Source organism: Chlorocebus sabaeus, chromosome 16 (genome assembly GCF_047675955.1).
Source record: "Chlorocebus sabaeus isolate Y175 chromosome 16, mChlSab1.0.hap1, whole genome shotgun sequence".
Taxonomy (NCBI): domain Eukaryota; kingdom Metazoa; phylum Chordata; class Mammalia; order Primates; family Cercopithecidae; genus Chlorocebus; species Chlorocebus sabaeus.
In genome coordinates, this window is record NC_132919.1 from 28,576,295 (window position 1) to 28,596,169 (window position 19,875).

Here is a 19,875-nt window from a genome sequence, read left to right on the forward strand (position 1 = left end):
CTCTGTAGCATCCTGTTCACTGCTTTCTGAATAAACAAATGGTCTTGCCAACAATTGTGTAGATTTTGAGGGGGGAACCACACTATCGTTCCAGAATTTTTTTTTTTTTTTTTTTTTTTTTTTTTTTTTGAGACAGAGTCTGCTCTGAAGTGCAGTGGTGCAATCTTGGCTCACTGCAGCCTCCACCTCCCGGGTTCAAGGGATTCTTGTGGCTCAGCCTCCTGAGTAGCTGGGATTACAGGCACATATCACCATGCCCAGCTAATTTTTGTATTTTCAGTAGATATGGGGTTTCACATATTGCCCAGACTGTTCTCGAACTCCTGGCCTCAAGCGATCTGCCCGCCTTGGCCTATCAAAGTGCTAGGGTTACAGGTGTGAGCCACCACACCCAGCCTAGTTCCAGAATTTCTATGAGTTGTGATAACCTACGAACTTTACAAAGGAGTAAATAACCAAGGGGAAATAGCAATTCTGTTTGGGAGATATGAATGGATTCTGGAATAAAAGCAAAAGCAATATCCACACCTTTAGAAGCAGAGGAGTGGAAGGAGCTGGGAGGTTTTCCTTTTCTGAAAGAGGGCAGTGCTGGAAACCTGCAACCAGCAATCTTCTGGAACTGGTTTGCATCGACTGGTGGGAGCTGACTCTGTGTCTCTTCCCAGCTCTACACTCAGTGACTTCAACTTGATAGCTTGAAAGCCACAGTGGGAGTATTTACACCATTGAAATTGGCAATGGCTAAAAATTAGGGCTTTCCGCACTACTGGTTGTTAACCCTTTACCAGCATGTCATTACGTCGTTGCCTGAACCTCACCACTAACATACACACACACACACACACACACACACACACACACACACACACACACACAGAGAGAGACAGAGAGCACAGAACCTGCAAGCACTTCTCCTGCGTATTTATGTGTATGCATAAACACAAAAAGAATCACATATGCACACTTTCCCTTTGTAGCCAGCTTGGATCTCAGTAGCCCTCCCTGCTCTGTCATGCTGACAGCTTTAGTGTTTTCCTGCTATTTACATCCTGATCTCAGACGGTGATCTCTCCCTTTCTTGAATTCATAATTGTTCTTTCCCTTACATCATGAGACCCTCAGTATTTCAGGGATTAAGTACCTAATTGTGAAACCTTCTGAGGCAATAATAGAGTCAGGCCAGTAGATTACCCTTTATATCCCCAAGTGAACAGCAAAGACAATAATACAATAATTGCATGGTCTCCTCCAAATGGAAACCACGGTAAGATGTGGCCAGTGTTCTCTCAAGAAGTTCAAAGTCCTCCCTGAGTTCTCACCAACCTACACCTGTTCCTCTTGCAAATGGAGAAATTTGAGATGAGCATCTGAGCATCTTTGTGTCAGATGGACAGGAACAGGTCCCAAAAAGTTGTGTGACTTGCTGAGGCCAGACCCAACAATGGATGTCACTTCTCAGCCTGAAAAACTTGAGCTGCAAAATATGACATGAGAAACATCAGGGAGGGACTGACGTTTGCGTGTCTACTTCAGTCTTTAATTTTTTTTTTTTTTTTTTTTTGAGATGGAGTCTCACTCTGTCACCTAGGCTGGAGTGCAATGGCACGATCTCAGCTCACTGCAACCTCCACCTCCCAGGTTCAAGCAATTCTGATACCTCAGCTTCCCGAGTAGCTGGGATTACAGGTGCACACCACCATACCTGGCTAATTTTTGTATTTTTGGTAGAGACGGGATTTCACCATATTGGCCAGGCTGGTCTCTAGCTCCTGACCTCAGGTGATCCTCCTGTCTTGGCCTCCCAAACTGCTTGGATTACAGGAGTGAGTCACTGTGCCCAGCCAATAAACAGTCTTTGAGGGAGACATTATTATCCCCAATTTCCGGATGAAAGAACTAAAACCCAGGGAATTTCCCTAATCTATTTAAGGACATACAACTAGTAGGTAGTAGAATAGCTGTTAATAATTTAAATCAAATTTTAAAAAATCAAATAGAATAGCAGGGCTTGTTGGGAAAAACCATTCACAATCCTTTGTCCTGTTTCTCTCTCCCTCTTCCTTCCCCTAAGTTTGCTCCCCAAGATAATTATTTTAAGACTTTTAACTAGTTCTTCTGTTAGTCACCTTAATAGTGTTATATTTCACCAATCAGCTTATTACTAGAAGAAGGAGTGCAGCAACTTTGTTTTGTTTATTTTTTGGCTAGAGCCTCAATGTCTAGAACAGTGCTTGGCACATCATAAATGTTTGTTTTTAAAGAAAACTCATCATTTCATTTTTTCCTTTTTTGAGACAGAGTCTTGCTGTGTCACCCAGGCTGGAGTACAGTGGTACAATCTTGGCTCACTGCAACCTCTGCCTTCCAGGTTAAGCATTTCTCATGCCTCAGCCTCCCAAGTACCTGAGATTACAGGTGCATGCCACCACACCCAACTACTTTTTTGTATTTTTAATAGAGATGCAGTTTCGCCATGTTGGCCAGGCTGGTCTCAAACTCCTGGCTCCAAGTGATCTGCCCGCCTCAGCCTCCCAAAATACTGGGATTACAGGCATGAGCCACCATGCCTTGCCTGTATAACATCACTTCTTGATTTATTAATTGACTTCCTGCTATGAAAGATGAGGATCTAGTACCCTAACATTTTCCTTTTACCTCCCCAACTGCTGTCCACTAAGGTTTTATCAGTATTTTAAATGCCTCAGCTACACCTTTGTAACTATAAGTAATGCTCATACACCTTTGTTTTCTGTTCCACAACTACAGATAATATCTTTGGACTTGAGTGTGGAAGTCTTGACTTCATTACAGGGATGTCTAACTTGAGGGTCCATGACCTTCCACTCCGTACTGAGCCTCCCACACTGACCATTTCTTGCCTAGTGAGTGCCCTTCTGCCTAATATTGGGAAATACGGATTTTGAACTAGAAGCATTCTTGGGCCTGCTTCTACTAAAGGAAATTAGACTGAAGTTAATGGAGCGAGTCCCTAGCTAGTGTGTCAAATTAAAGTTAAAGTTAGTTCAGAAGCATTTGAAAAAACATCCACAGTACAGAATTTTTGCTGACAATTTCTTGTTCTCTAAGGTGAATTCCTGCCCTTCCCGGAAGGCAGGGAATATATTTTACAATAGGAATACTTTGGGTCTAAGAAATTGCTGGATACCCTTGGTTCTCCACTGCTATAAAATACCGTGGAAATGCCCCATGGGTGCCCCGAGGCAAGTGAGTTACTTGGCATGCTATGAAAAGGAGAGTGGGAGCTGAGCACAGCCCTGGAGTAAGCCCGGGTATGGATTTCACTAGATAAAGTCACTGACACTGCGGAGCAGAGGCAGTGAAAGAAAACAGTCACGGCCTTTGTTTTCCCAGGGCCTCTGGCTGGCATTGCACATACAACGCAAACACTGTCCACGTTGGTGCTTTATACAGATTTTGTTTTAAGGCCAGTCAAGTGAATCAATGAGAGTAGGGAAGGAACAAAGAAATCTGTAACTGGTCTTGATCGATTTGTTGTAAACACCACTGCACTTGCACCAGCCTATATAGATTTTTTTGTTTGTGTCCATTCCCTGCCTACTTTCAGAACTCATTTGTCTTTTATCTGCACTTCCTCATCCCTGGCCACTCCTACTCCTTGTTTTTAAAGCTATCTGCTGGATCTGTGGATCTCAGTTAGACAGGGATTTGATGTACAGGTCTTGTACCTGTCAGGCCTTTGGACTTAGGCAGCACCCAGGGCAGATGGCAGGAGAACTTAGATCAGGGTCCCACCACCTCTTGCTCGTCCTGTTACCTGAAGAGGAACCAGAGGACTAGCCCCTGCCCCACTCCAGGGCCATCCCTGTGGTTCAGCGGGAGCATACAGCTGTCGGCAAATTGCAACATACTCTGGACACAGTCCATTAACACATCCTGGTCCTTACCCATTATCAGTGGAAACCTGGCAATGTTTGCCATAACTTTTGTCCTACACTTAGAGACAATACGCCCCCCATTAGAAGCATCATCTAGGAGGAAGTAGTGGGGCAGCTCAGGTCACAGCAAGACTAGATTTGAATTGCATAAGTTTAGGGTTTGTACTTGAACAAAGCCACATCATTAGTTAGGATTACATTCAGTTAGGCATAGCAGAAAAATGTAGAAATGGCTTAAACAAATATGACAATATATTTTCTCTCTTATACTTAGGAAGTCCAGAGATAGTCAGCCCAGGACTGGTATGGCAACATTTGTCCCTACCATGGAAGGAAAAACAAGCAACAAACTTACAGCCACGCCAGCTGAAAAAGGCCGGGGGAAACCCACCAGCTTTGTAGTAGATGTGTACCTGAGGACACCAGACTTTTAAGTCACAATCCAGCTTACTTAGGCCCTGTATCCATCTCTTTTTTTTTATTTGTAATTTTTTAGAGACAGGATCTCACTGTGTCATTCAGGATGGAGTACAGTGTGTGATCGTAGCTAATTGCAGCCTTCAATTCCTAGGCATAAGTGATCCTCCTGCCTCAGCCTCTCAAAGTCCTGGGATTACCGGCATGAGCCACAGAGCCCAGCCCTTGCACTCATCACCTAACACCTAACATGGCTGGTCAAGTTCTGCCTACTGGATCACAGAACACTGAGGATGCAGGCCATGCCGGATGGAGGGGCCTTTGAAAGCTTCACTGACTAAGACCTGTTGAATCTTAGTTCACCTGGTCCACAGAAGTATATGGGTACTGTGTGAGGCCAACTCTGAGAGAGCCCCAGCGATCCTTGCTTCCAAATATTTATGCCCTAGAGGTAAACTCCTCCCCTTATGTGTGGGCTGGACCTAGTGACTCATTTCTGACAAACAGAATGGGGCAGAAGTGATAGGCCATCAGTTCTGACACGAGGTCATAAAAAGACTGTTTTCTCTTGCTCTCTGGCTCACTTGCTCTGGGAGAAACCAGCTGCCATGTTGTGAGGCCCACTTGGCAAGGAACTGACTTCTCCAGACAACGTTGAGGAAAGACAGCAGACGGCCACCTAAGTGAGCTGGGAAATGGATCCTCCTCCGGTCAAGCCTTGAAATGATGCAGCCTCAGCTGATGGCCTGATCACAACCTCATGAGGAATCCTGAGCCAGAGTCACCCAACTAATGGCCTGCACCCAGATTCCAAACCCACAAAAATCATGAGATGATAAACATTTGCTTTCAGCTTCTTAGTTTTGGGATACTCTGTTATGCAGCAATACATAACTAATACAGATTTATATCTTCTTAAAAAAATTCTACTAGTTTATTGTCATTCTTGACTTTTAAAATTCATTCATTGCTCAATCGGTCCTGAAGTAATAGGTTCAAATCATGCAGGAATGTGACTACAGATCTGAGACAACTCACACGAAAGTAGAGAAACATCTTTACAAGCATTATGAGTGTCTACAAAGAAATATTGTAAGTCACTTCCTTTACTGAAAAAAATTGTGAGAGTGTTCTGGTAGCATGCTTCCAAGGGGAAAAGCAGAATTTTGTGCTCACTGCCTGTTTCCTCTCACAACATTCTGAAAAGTCATTTAGTGGTTGTGTACTGATCATATTTGCAAACTTCAACCCTGGTTCAAGGTCAAGGCACTTGCTCTCTGTGAGTGAAGCAGCGCGTGATTGGTATTCAGGCGCAACCTTTTATTCCTAACTAGGAATGTTAGGGTTACTAACACCCTTCTTTGCTGAACACATGGCCAGGGTTCCATCAGTACTGACTCCAATATACATTTTAATTGTTATAGATGAAAAATCTCTTCTCCCATAGCATGAGTCTGCAATGATAAATAGAATGAAGCATTATTGTATACTTTTCTCTCATATATGTGGGACACATATCCCAAAGACTGACTTATGCTCAGCATATCAGCTGTTTCCTTCCTATGTGAAGGGAAGTATCTTCTAGGAGGTACACATGATAGTAATTGCTCCTTGTGAGATTATGAAATATATGGTCATCCCCTTTCCTGGCATACATCTCCTACAATCCTTGGACTCTCCAAAGTGATGTGTCTTCTTGTATGTTAATGAGATAACTGGTGGCTGGCAGCCCCTTGGTAGCTTCAGGTTGGGGGCTGCTCACCAGAAAGACCAAGGCAGGATTAGAGGGTTGGGACTTTTCAGCCCCACCTCCCAACCTGCAGAGAGGAGACGGGGTTGAAGGTTAAGTTGATTACCAATGGCCAATAATCTCATCAATCATGCCGACCTAATGAAGCGTCCATAAAAACCCCAAAGGACAGGATTTGGAGGGCTTCTGGATAGCCGAACGTGTGCAGGTTCCTAGAGGATGGTGCCCAGAGAGGACATGGAAGCTCTGTACCCACTCCCCCAAACCTTACCCTATGCATCTCTTCACCTGGTGTTCATTAGTACCCTTGGTAATGTCCTTTTATCAACCAGTAAACGTAAGTGTTTCCCTGAGTTCTGTGAGCTACTCTAACACATTATTCTAACCCCAGGAGAGGACGGCGGAAATACTGATTTATAGGCAGTCTGTCAGAAGCACAGATAAAACAATGTGGGGCTTGCAATTGGCATCTGAAATGGGGGGCTGGCTTAGGGACTGAGCTCTCAATCTATGGGATCTGATGCTATCTCTCCAGGTTTGAATTGAATTAGAGGACACTCAGCTGGTGTCTGCTGCAGAATTGATTGCCTGCTTATTAGTGGGGAAACCTACATTTGGTCAGAGACATCTTCTGTGTTGACTACTGAGTGAGAGTACAGGCGAAACGGAGTTTGGTTTTATCCTGTATGTTCTTAGACGCTTTCACATTGTGTGTTGTTGAATTTTTATAACAGCCTAGACTGTCACCAGATAAAGGACTTCTGTTTGCTTTCTCTTCAAGCATAAAACGTGTCATTAGCTTTACAAATAGATTTATGGTTTTTTAGCACTAGAGTGATTTACAGCTTTGTTTTGCTAAAGAAATATAGATATCAATGATGTGGCTATAGTTTTGGTCTTGTCTTTGCCTCTAGATATAAAATTTTCAGTTTGAAAAGTATTATTTTGTTCTTATTCTAGGAAAAAAATTCATTGCTTTTCGGAGAGGTCCCCATATTTTGTTTGAAAATGACACTATAAAAGGATGGGTGGCTTATGAACAAGTTCATTATAAACAATACACTGAGCAGCCAGGTGTGGTGGCTCATGCCTGTAATCCCAGCACTTTGGGAGGCTGAGGCAGGTGGATCACGAGGTCAGGAGTTCAAGACCAGCCTGGCCAACATGGTGAAATCCCATCTCTACTAAAAATACAAAAATAGCCAGGTGTGGTGGGGAGAGCCTGTAATCCCAGCTACTTGGGAGGCTGAGGCAGAGAATTGCTTGAACCTGGAAGGCGGAGGTTGCAGTGAGCCCAGATCACACCACTGCACTTCAGCCTGGGTGACAGAGCAAGACTCCATCTCAAAAAAAAAAAAAAAAAAAAAAAAAGACACTAAAAAAGGATGAGTGGCTTATGAACAAGTTCATAATAAACAATACACTGAGCGGCCGGGCTCACACCTGTAATCCCAGCACTTTTGGAGGCGAAGCAGGCAGATCACTTGAGGCCAGGAGTTCGATACCAGCCTGGCTAACACAGTGAAACACTGTCTTTACTATAAATGAAAAAATTAGCCACATGTGGTAGTGCACACCTGTAATCCCAGTCACTCAGGAGGCTGAGGCAGGAGAATCCTTTCCACCCGGGAGGTGGAGTTTGCAATGAGCTGAAATTGTGCCACTGCACTTCATCCTAAGTGACAGAATGAATGAGACTTCATCTCAAACAAACAAACACAATACACTGAGAAGTAGAGATGAATACATTGCTAGCCCAGTGTATCAGTCAGGGTTCCAGAGAAACAGAACCAACAGGATCTCTCTCTCTCCCTGTCTCTGTCTCTCCATCTATGAATGAAGAGACTTATTATAGGAATTGGCTCACGTGATGATGGAGGCCAAAAAGTCCCATGATGTGTCATTTGGAGATCCAAGTTGGAGAACCAAGAAAGCTGGTAGTATAATTCATCCCAAGTCTGAAGTCCTGAAAATCAGGGAGCTGATGGTATAAAGTCCTGGTCCAAGTCCAAAGACCTGAGAACTGTGAGTGCTGATGTCCAAGGAGAGGTGAGATGTATGTTCCAGCTCAAACAGAGAATTTGTCCTCCCTCCACCTTTTTGTTCTATTCCGGCTCTCCATGGGTTAGATGATACCCACTGAATTAGTGAGGACAGATCTTTACTCAGTCTGCTGATTCAAATGCTAATCTCTTCCAGACACACCTCACAGACACACCCAGAAATCATGTTTTACCAGCTATCTGGGCATTTGTTAGCCCAGTCAAGTTGACATGTAAAATTAACCATCACACACAGTAAAATCCAATTTTTGGACACTCATCAGCCCTTTTACTACTATAGTGTTATTTTTGGACTATTTATGTAAAATAATCATATTTTCAGAGGCTTATCCTGTCACATACAGGGTCACACTATAGTTTAAGTAGAGTCCTGTTCGCTATTCAACTTTGTTTTTTTTTGGAGACAGAGTCTCACTCTGTAGCCCAGGCTGGAGTGCAATGGTGTGATCTCAGCTCACTGCAACCTCCACCTCCCAGGTTCAAGCGATTCTCATGCCTCAGCCCCATGAGTAGCTGGGATTACAGAGCCATCACACCCGGCTAATTTATGTATTTTTAGTAGAGGCAGGGTTTCGCTATGTTGGCCAGGCTGGTCTTCCTGGCCTCAAGTGATCCACCTGCCTCTGCCTCCCAAAGTGCTGGGATTACAGGCGTGAGCCACTGTGCCCGGCCAACTTTTGTTTTTTTGAGACAGGGTCTCACTCCATTGCCCAGGCTAGAGGGCAGTGGCTTGATCATAGCTCAGTGCAGCCTGGAACTCTTGGACTCAAAGGATTCTCTTGCCTCAGCCTCCTGAGGAGGTAGGACAACAGGCATGTACTGCCATGCCCAACTTTCTTTTTTTTTTTAAGAGATGGAGTCTTGCTGTGTTTCCCAGGCTGGTCTCAGACTCCTGGCCTCAAGTGATCTTCCTATCTTGGCCTCCCAAACTGTTGGGATTACAGGTATTAGCCACTGCACCTGGTCACTATTTAACTTTATAATACTGTTATGATTTGTGGTATTTATATTCCTATGTTCATGATTTTTTAAAAAACTTTAATGGATTTAAGATACATAAAATTTACCCTTCTAAAGAGTACAATTCTGTGGTTTATAGTATATTCACAGAATTGTGCAAGCATCCTGACTAGTGTTAGAACATTTTCATCCCCACAGAAAGAAACTCTGCATCCCTAAGCATTCGCTCCCTATTTCTCCCTCTGCCTTACAGTCCCTGGCAATTACTAATCTCCTTTCTGTTTCTATGGATTCGCTTAGTCTGGACATGTCATTTAAATGTAGTCACACAATATGTGGTCTTTTCTATCTGACCTCTTTTCTTTTTTTTTTTTTTGAGACAGAGTCTCACTCTGTCTCCCAGGGTGGAGTGCAGTGGCACAATCTTGGCTCGCTGTAAGCTCTGCCTCCTGGGTTCATGCCGTTCTCCTGCCTCAGCCTCCCAAGTAGCTGGGACTACAGGCACCCGCCACCACACTCAGCTAATTTTTTTGTATTTTTAGTAGAGACAGGGTTTCACCATGTTGGCCAGGCAGGTCTTGAACTCCTGACCTTGTGATCCACCTGCCTCGGCCTCGCAAAGTGCTGGGATTAAGCCACCATGCCTGGCCCTTTTTTTTTTTTTTTTTGGAGACGGATTCTCACTCTGTCACCCAGGCTTGAGTGTAGTGGCGTGATCTCAGCTCACTGCAACCTCCACCTTCTGAGTTCAAGCGATTCTCCTGCCTCAGCCTCCCGAGTAGCTGGGACTATAGATGCGCACCACCCTGCCCAGCTAATTTTTGTATTTTTAGTAGGATGGGGTTTCACTGTATTGGCCAGGCTGGTGTTGAACTCCTGACCTTGTGATCTGCCCAACTCAGCCTCCCGAAGTGTTGGGATTATAGACGTGAGCCACCGCTCCTGGTCTCTATCTGACCTCTTCAACTTAGCATGATGATTTCAAAATTCATCCATATTGCAGTATGTGACTTCCTTCCTTTTTATGGCCTAATATTGTTCAGTGTATGGATATAACACATTTTTGTTAATTTGTGCATCCTGGATGTTTGTATTGCTTCCAGTTTTGGCTCTTTTGAGTAATGCTACTATGAACATTCATGTACAAGTTTTTTTGTGGACATGTGTTTTCATTTCTCTTGGGTATATATATATGAGTGCAATTGCTGGGTCATATAGTAACTCTATGTTTAACATTTTGAAAAACACCTAGCTTGTTTTCCATAGTGATTGAACCATTAACAATTCCATCAGCAATGTACAAGGGTTACAATTTGTCCACATTTTCATCAACACTTATTATTGTCTCTTCTATTTTAGCCATCCTTGTAAGTGTAAAGTGTCGTCTCACTGTAAGGGTTTTTTTTTTTTTTTTTTTGGGTACAGCTTTATTGAGATATAATTTACCTACATACTGAGATACAATTTACCCATTTAAAGTATACAATTAAATGGTTTTTACTACATTCACAGTTGTGCAACGTCATCACAATCAATTTTAGAATATTTTCATCATCCACAAGAGAAACCTCATACCCTTTAGCAATCTTGTTGAGGTTTTCATTTGTATTTCCCTAGTATGTAATAACATTGAACATCTTTTCATGTGCTGCTTGGCCACTTGTGTATCTTCTTTGGAAAAATGTCCATTAAAATCTTTTTAGTTTTTTTTAAATTGTTGAGTTGTAAGAATCTTTATATATTTTAAATACAAATCCCTTATTAGATATATGATTTGCAAATATTTTCTTTCATTTTGTGGATTGTCTTTTCTTTTCATTTTCTTGAAAGCGTCCTTTGAAACAGGTCTTGCTCTGTCACCCAGGCTGAAGTGTAGTGGCGTGATTATGACTCACTGCAGCCTCGACCTCCTGGGTTCAAATGACCCTCCCACCTCAGACAGCACTGCCCATCCTCCAACCCCCAGTAGCTGAGATCACAGACATGCACCACCATGCCCAGCTAACTTTTAATTTTTTTTGGTTGAGATGGGGGTCCCCCTGTGTTGCTCAGGCTGTTCTGGAACTCTTGTGCTCAAGGGATCCTCCAGCCTGGCTCTCCCAAAGTGCTGGAATTTCAGGCATGAACTCCCACACCCAACCTGAGAGAGTCTTTGTAGTACAATTTTTTTTTTTTTTTTTTTTTTTTTGAAACAGAGTCCTGCTCAGTCCCCCAGGCTGAAGTGCAGTGGTGCAATCTCAGCTCACTGCAACCTCCACCTCCCGGGTTCAAGCCATTCTCCTGCCTCAGCCTCCTGAGTAGCTGGGATTACAGGCGCCCGCTATCATGCTCAGCTAATTTTTGTGTATGTGTGTTTTTTTTCTTTTTTTAGTAGAGACGGGGTTTCACCATGTTGGCCAGGCTGGTCTTGAACTCCTGACCTTAGGCAATCCACCCACCTCGGCCTCCCAAAGTGCTGGGATTACAGGTGTGAGCCACCACGCCCGGCCTGTAACACAATTTTCAATTGTAAAGAAGGCTAACAGTTATTTTTTCTTTTGTCATGTATATATCTGGCGTCATATCTAAGATACCATTGCCTAATCTGAGGTTATATTTTCTTCTAAGAATTTTATAGTTTTAGCTCTTCTATTTATGACCAGATTTTTTTTTTTTTTTTTTTTTTTGAGGCGAAGTCTCACTCTTGTGGCCCAGGCTGGAGTGCAATGGTGTGATCTCGGTTCACTGCAACCTCTGCCTCCTGGGTTCAAGTGATTCTCCTGCCTCAGCCTCCTGAGTAGCTGGGATGACAGGTGCCTGCCACCATGCCCAGCTAATTTTTGTATTTTTAGTAGAGACGGGTTTCACCATGTTGGCCAGGCTGGTCACGAACTCCTGGCTTCACGAACACCTGCCTTAGCCCACTAAAGTGCTGGGATTACAGGCATGAGCCACTGTGCTTGGCCCAGAATTTATTTTGTGTTAATTTTTGCCTGTGGTGTGAGATAGGAGTCCAAATTCATTTTTTTTTTTTTTTTTGCTTGTGGATATCCAGTTGACCCAGCACCATTTGTTAAAAAGGCTATTCTTTCCCCCATTGAGTGGTCTTGGCACCCTTGCTGAAAATCAATTGACCAAAAATAGTAGGGTTTATTTCTGAATGCTCAGTTCTATTCCATTGATCTATATGTCTATCCCTACGCTGTTAGCACACTCTCTTGATTACTATAACTTTATACTAGGTTTTGAAATCAGGAAACATGAATCCTTCAACTTTGTTCTTCTTTTTCAAGGTTGTTTTGGCTTTTCTGAGTCTCTTGCATTTCCATATGAATATTAGGACTAGTATATCAATTTCTGCAAGAAAAGATGCTGGTATTTTGACAGGAATTGCATTAAATATGTAGATCAATTTGAAGTATTGGCATCTTACAATATCAAGTCTTCTGATCCATGAACATGGGATGTCTAGGTTTTCTTTAATTTCTTTCAATAGTGTTTTATAGTTTTCAGTGTACAAGTCTTGCACTTCTTTGGTTAAACTGATTCCTGAGTATTTTGTTTATTCTTTTTGATGCCATTATAAATGAAATTGTTTTCTTAATTTCATTTCTGGATTGTTCTTTGCTAGTGTATATAAACACAATTAATTTTTGCAGTTGCTTTTATATCTGGCAACCTTACTGAACTTGTTTATTAGTTTTAATAGGTTTATAATGGATTCCTTAAGATTTTCTATATGTAATAGTAAATCATGTCATCTACAAATAGAGATAGTCTTCTTTCTTTCTTTCCTATCTTGATGACTTTCTTTTTTTCTTATCTGATTGACCTGACTGGAATATCCAGCACAATGTTTAATAGAAAGTAAACATTCTGGCCAGGCATGGTGGCTCACACCTGTAATCCCAGCACTTTGGGAGGCTGAGGCAGGTGGATCATGAGGTCAGGAGATCGAGACCATCCTGGCCAACATGGTAAAACCCTGTCTCTACTAAAAATATAAAAATTAGCCAAGTGTGGTGGCATGCGCCTGTAGTCCCAGCTACTCAGGAGGCTGAGGCAGGAGAATCGCTTGAACCGGGGTGGTGGTGGTTGCAGTGAGCTGAGATTACGTCACTGCACTTGTGACAGAGCAAGACTCCATCTCAAACAAACATTACTGATGAGCCACTAAATGCCACAGCTTGGAATGGGGGCCCCAAAACACTGAATACTGCTCCATTGCAGAAACTCAAGTTGCCCCTAGAAACGGATGTTTCTGCCACCACTGCCACCACTAGGCACCATAACCAATTCCTGATTCTTCGTGTCTCTTGCTCTCAATTGGAGTTGGAAGAAGAAGAGTGCAGATGTATTTTCACCCTTGTCTTTCTTACCCTTTGATCTTCTCAGTGATGAGGAGGTATAGAGATCTATCATTAAGAGCCCACCTTTAGAACAAGCCTAGGGCAGTTCAAGTATGCAGCAGTGTAGTTGGAAAGAGGTCTTGTGCTGAAGTTGTGTTTAAGAGTTAACACACTGCTTTTCCTTAAATTGTATATTTATTTAGGGTGGCTATATTAGTATGTTTTCATGCTGCTGATAAAGACATACCTGATACTGGGAAGAAAAAGAGGTTTAATTGGACTTACAGTTCCACATAATTGGGGAGGCCTCAGAATTATGGTGGGAGGCAAAAGGCACTTCTTACATGGTGACGGCAAGAGAAAATGAGGAGGAAGCAAAAGCGGAAACCCCTGATAAACCCATCAGATCTTGTGAGACTTATTCACTATTACGAGACTAGCACGGGAAAGACTGGCCCCCATGATTCAATTACCTCCCACTGGACCCCTCCCCCAACACATGGGAATTCTGGGAGATTTAAATTTAAATTGAGATTTGGGTGGGGGCACAGCCAAACCATGTCAGTGGCTTTGGACAAACTAATGGAAATTCTATAGAGGCTGATGACTGTAGCACCTTTCCACACCAAGCATAATTCAGATATACCAAGGTTCAGATCCTAGCGGAACCACTTGATTTGATTATATGAGCTTAGGAAAATTACTTAGATTTTCTGAGCTTCAGTTTCTTTTTCTTTTCTTTTTCTTGTTTCTTTTCTTTTCTTTTCTTTTTCTTTTCTTTTCTTTCTTTTTTTTTGAGATAGCGTCTTGCTGTATCACCCAGACTGGAGTGCAGTGGTATGATCTCGGCTCACTGAAACCTCCGCCTGCCGGGCTCAAGTGATTCTCCTGCCTCAGCCTCCCGAGTAGCTGGGATTACAGGCACCTGCCACCATGCCTGGCTAATTTCTGTATTTTTAGTAGAGACGAGGTTTCACCATGTTGACCAGGCTGGTCTTGAATTCCTAACCTCAAGTGATCCACCTGCCTCAGCCTCCCAAAGTGCCGGGATTACAGGCCCGAACCCATGCCTGGCTTCAGTTTCTTTGTCTAGAAAATAGTGACACACTTTCACAGGGTCATTGTGAGAGTAAAAGGGACAATGAACATAAGGCAAATAGGACAGCATTTGGGACATATTAAGTATTAATAATTAGTGGCTAATGTTCATATCCTTTGTCAGTCTACTTCTTGGCTACCAGGTCCTTTTCCTTGGAATCAGTCCCAGTCTCTCTTTTTCACTCTAACTTTTGAACCACCTACAGCTCCCAGTCATCTTTCATACATCAGTTCCCAACCAGTGCCAGTGTTTTTTACGTTGAGTATCTGATCCACCCCAAAGCAGCACTGCATCACATTGAACTTGGCCATGCTTTTGGGCAAAAGCTAGAGATGCTGTTGGCTGACAGGCTTAGAAATACCTCTCCAGCCCTACCATAATCAGCCATGGCAAGTTGACATGAGGCAGGCCAGAACAGCCAGGTGTTACAGGCTCTTAAGTTAGGCTGCCTAGAGTCAAACCCACTCATCTCCACCGCTTATAGTTAGTGACTTTGGTGAAGTTATGTAACTTCTGTGTCTCAGTTTCATCTTCTGTAAAATGGGGCTATTAATAGTATTATTTTGTAGAGTTATGAGGATTCAATACATTGATATATGTAAAGCGTTCAGAACAATGGTAGGCAAGTAAGCTCTCTAGTCGTTGCTATTATTATTATCATTATTCAGTCTGGTACTCAAACCCAAGCACTGGAGAACGAAGGTACAAGGCAGGAAACTGGAACTAAGATGCTAAAATCAAACTGCACACAGCAGAAAGACGGACTGGCTCAGGTTCAACAGTGAGCTGCCAATGTCAGTCCCTCAAAGTTCAGAAGTGGGGTCAGTCTCCAAGCCTCAAATGTGGCTGTTACAAAGGGCTCACCTGTGCCAGTGAGAAGGCAGCAGGGGGCTGGGGGCAACCATGTTATTGAGAAAAAGAGAGCATGGGCTTTATCAATGGATAAATGGGCAATGGATAACAAGGGTTTACTGGCAAAAGAGTAAAAGGATCAGAGTGATGCTTTAGAACAGTGGTCTCCAAAGTGGGGTGTGTGCTAATTCCTGGAATTCATTAGGGGCTGGCTGCCCTGGGCTGCAGAAAAAAAATTAGAATTTATATTTATTTTTCTTTAAAATTATTAAACTTTACTGATACCCAATGTATCAAGTGATGCTGGAAGCCACATTTGTCTGAACATGAGTCAAGCGTTGTAAATGGTAAGAGAGCTCTCCCAAGAGGAATTTGTGTGCTGCAGGGTGTCATTAGGCTATTTTTATTAAAAAAACAAAAAACAAAAAAACAAGACCTTCAAACTTTAGATAGTAGAATCTTGGGTGGCGGGTTAGCTCAGTTGGTTAGAGCCCGGTGTTAATAAATCACAGAATCTTTATAATACTGTAAAGTGAGTTGAAGAGTGACCATCAAAATCAATTGTATCAAACAGGATTATGGGCCATTGTGGGGTAAAGGACTTAAAAGAATTGTCAATTTAAAAAGATGAACTGTGAACTGCACAATTTTTCTCTTACAAAAAGACTAGTGTTCAAAAATTGCTGACCTTTTCCATTATGACAAATGAATTTCAAAACTGTGCTACCAGGAGATATTACAATAATCAATCAACTAATTAATAATAATACAATTAATAAAGACATTTAATTAAGATCTTTAAGGAAGAAATGGTGTTTAACAGTGAATGAAAAGTCACTGTTTTGAGGGGCCAAGGCAGGAGGATCGCCTGAGTCCAGGAGTTTGAGACCAGCCCAGGCAACATAGAAAGAACTCATCTCTACAAAAAAAATAAAAATTAGCTGGGCCTGGTGGTATGTGCCTGTAGTCCCAGCTACTTAGGAAGCTGAGGCAGGAGGATCACTTGAGCCCAGGAGTTTGAGGTTACAGTGTGAGTGCAGCAGCCGAGCTACGATTACACACCGCTCCAGCTATGATCGGGCTACTGCACTCCAGCCTGGGTGTCACAGAGAGTTTGTCTCAAAAAGTAAAGAAAAGAATAGAAAAGTAACTGCTTTTGCAAAGGAACTCTTTTTTGTTAAGAAATCACTTTGCACATGGATGCCTGGAAGTCAAATTGTCTCTGTTTGCAGATGACATGATTGTATATTTAGAAAACCCCATGGTCTCAGCCCAAAATCTCCTTAAGCTGATAAGCAACTTCAGCAAATCACAAGCATTCCTATACACCAATAACAGACAAACAGAGAGCCAAATCTTGAGTGAGCTCCCATTCACAATCGCTACAATGTTTTTTTACTCCTGAAAATGATATAACTTTATCATTACTTATGAAACATTTATATCTGCATGCTTTACAAAAACTTGGAAATGGTCTTTTAATCTATTAATATTCCAGACATAGGTTTACAATACTTTTCAAGTAGCTTGCAGAAATAACTCTTGGACATCAGTTGATTTATTGGCTGAATTTCAAAAAAACTTTGCATAGTTGCTGGATAGAAATGAGTATTAGGATTTAGCAATGTGTTTGTGGTGCATTTGGCATTGTGTAAATTTGAGAATATATTTCTCAGCTATGATGGCAATTAAAACCTATTTTCAAAATAAACTAAAGTTAGAAACATGCTTGTGAATCATTTCATCACAAATTATTAAGCCAATTTTTTTTAAAAACAGTGGAATTTACTCAATTATAGGGAGAACAAAAATGTTTTTGTACCTCAAATATATAAGATAAAAATTTAAATTAAAAATATTCATTTCTTCTTCATCTCCTTTTAATTTCTATACTTGTGTACATTTTATACATAGATGTTATAGGTGGACACCATTTAGAAATACATAATATACATGTATATTAATATATACAATATATAAATATATGATACACATGTATATATGCAATATATACATAGTCATAGGTGGACATCGTTTAGAAATAAATAAATTGGGCTGGGCGTGGTAGCTCATGCCTGTGATCCCAGCACTTTGGGTGGCCAAGGTGGGCAGATTGCTTGAGCCCAGGAGTTTGAGACCAACCTGGGAAACATGTTGAGACCCCTTTCTAAAATAAAAATACAAAAATTAGCTGAGTGTGGTGGCACATGCCTATAGTCTCAGCTACACAGGAGGCTAAGGCCGGAGGATCACCTGAACCTGGGGATGTCAAGGCTGCAGTGAGCCATGATCGTGGTACTACACTCCAGCCTGGGGGACAGCGTTAGACTCGATCTCAAAAATACAATACAATAAATTAAAATGAATATACTAGAGATTCATGCTCAAGCATTTGTATTGATAGGGAGTGTTTTCAAAAGGGTTTGGAGACCACTGCTGTAGGAAGACAGGTCTGAGCCTATGTATGAGATAAAAGAAGAGAAAGAACAAAAAGATGAGAGGATAGAAGACTAGTCAGTTACTTCTGCAATACAATATTTCAGGCCGGTGTTAATAAGAGGCTGAATTAAGATGGTGACATTTTGAATGGAAAGGAACAGACTCAATGGAATGAGATAATGAGAAGACAGAAGTAATAAATGTTGACAACCAATGACGCATAGAAAGCAGGGGAGAGGGAAGTGTCAGTAACTGGATTGAGAGGAATACAAAGTTATTGAGGAACAAAACAATGAATTTTGTTTTAAACATGTTGAACTTTAGTGCCTTTGGGAACGTTAAGTGAAAGGACCTATGGACCAGTTGAAAAAAAGAAATTGGTGCTGGCTTCAGCAGCACATACACTAAAATCGGAATGATACAGAAATTATCATGGCCCCTGTACAGGGATGACATGCAAATTCGTGAAGCCTTTTTGTGTGTGTGTGTGTGTGTTTTTTTTTTTTTTTTAAAGATGACAATGGCTAAAACTTCCTTTTTAGAGAAGTTCATATGTTTTGCAACCTAATGTCCATTACCGTAAAGATAACATGCCTTCATGGAAACCAACAGCTTTGACTTCTTAAAATATGAATACCTTTTGGAGGCATCCACAACTTGCTTTTCCCCTCAGGACTTCCAACTGTAGCAGAAGACAAGTAAGAGAGAGAATACAGTGGATTAATATGTGGCCATTGCTTTGGGAAACTCAGGTTCCAAACCCACTCTACCATTTTGTAGCAATGAAACTCTGGAGATTTATTTAACACTTCTAAGGTTTAGTCCCCTTATTGTTAAATGATGGCATAATAACACTTATTTTATATAGTTATTGTGAGAATTAAATGAGCAAATATATGAAAAGTGCTTATGTCCTTGCCTTGTATAGTTAAGCATTAAATAAAAAATAGTTCTAATTATTGTCTATTCACTATAACTCTTGGAAAATAAATTGACCACTGTATTGTCTGTGATCTTAGCCTACTGTATCCTATTCTACATATTCACATGTGTGCGCTCACACATACACCAAAAAATAAAGATCATTCACAAAGTTTTTAGTATCTGAGACCTAGACTGAGAAAGAATATTAAAATTCTCATATTCGGATCAAACCTGTAATAATATCATCCTTACATCTACTTAGAATTTTTCAGTCACAGATATTATATACATTCATAAAGCACAACAAAAATCCACCATATTTATACTTGGTGTCTTTTAGGCAGAGAGCAGAGCAAAGTGGAGAATAATATTCAAAGAAAAAAGTATACTTTCCTGAAATGAAGAACAGAAGCTACAGATTTAAAAGATACACTGTGTTGTAGAAAAAAAACAGCACAGAGGAATAGAAATGTGACACAGCTACATGAAGTGACTAAACTTCATGAACTAAGTGAATAATCTTATGGGTATCTAGGCAGAAAACACAAGCCACTTATAATAGGAAGATGTAAACCTGAGCTCAAACTCATTGACAATAATCGTCCATGCCAAAAGATGATAGAACAATGTTTACAGAGTTCTAAGGAGAAACGAGTGTAACCCAAGAATTTTATACCCAGCTAAATTTCCACTTGTGTATAAGGTCATCAAAAAATAGTCTCAAATGACAAAGGCTTACTTCAGGTAAAACATATATAAACACTGGTTGAAAAAGCTACCTGATGATAAAGTCTAGCCAATTAAGACATTTCTAGGCTGGGCGTGGTGGCTCAAGCCTGTAATCCTAGCACTTTGGGGGGCCAAGGTGGGCAGATCACTTAAGGTCAGGAGTTCGTGACCAGCCTGGCCAACATAGGTGAAACCCCATCTCTATTAAAATACAAAAATTAACTGGGCGCAGTGGCACGTGCCTGTAATCCCAACTACTCAGGAGGTTGAGGCAGGAGAATTGCTTGAGCCCAGGAGGTGGAGGTTGCAGTGAGCTGAGATTGTACCACTGTACTCCACCCTGGGCAACAGAGAAAGACTCTGTCTCAAAAAAAAAAAAGAAAAAAAAAAAGACATT

The 19,875-nt window shown here is 41.6% G+C and overlaps 1 pseudogene; it reads left to right on the plus strand.

Moving 5' to 3' along the window:
* The first annotated feature begins 18,205 nt into the window (after positions 1–18,205).
* LOC119621962 (U6 spliceosomal RNA) lies at positions 18,206–18,302 on the plus strand (annotated as a pseudogene).
* Positions 18,303–19,875: the final 1,573 nt, after the last annotated feature.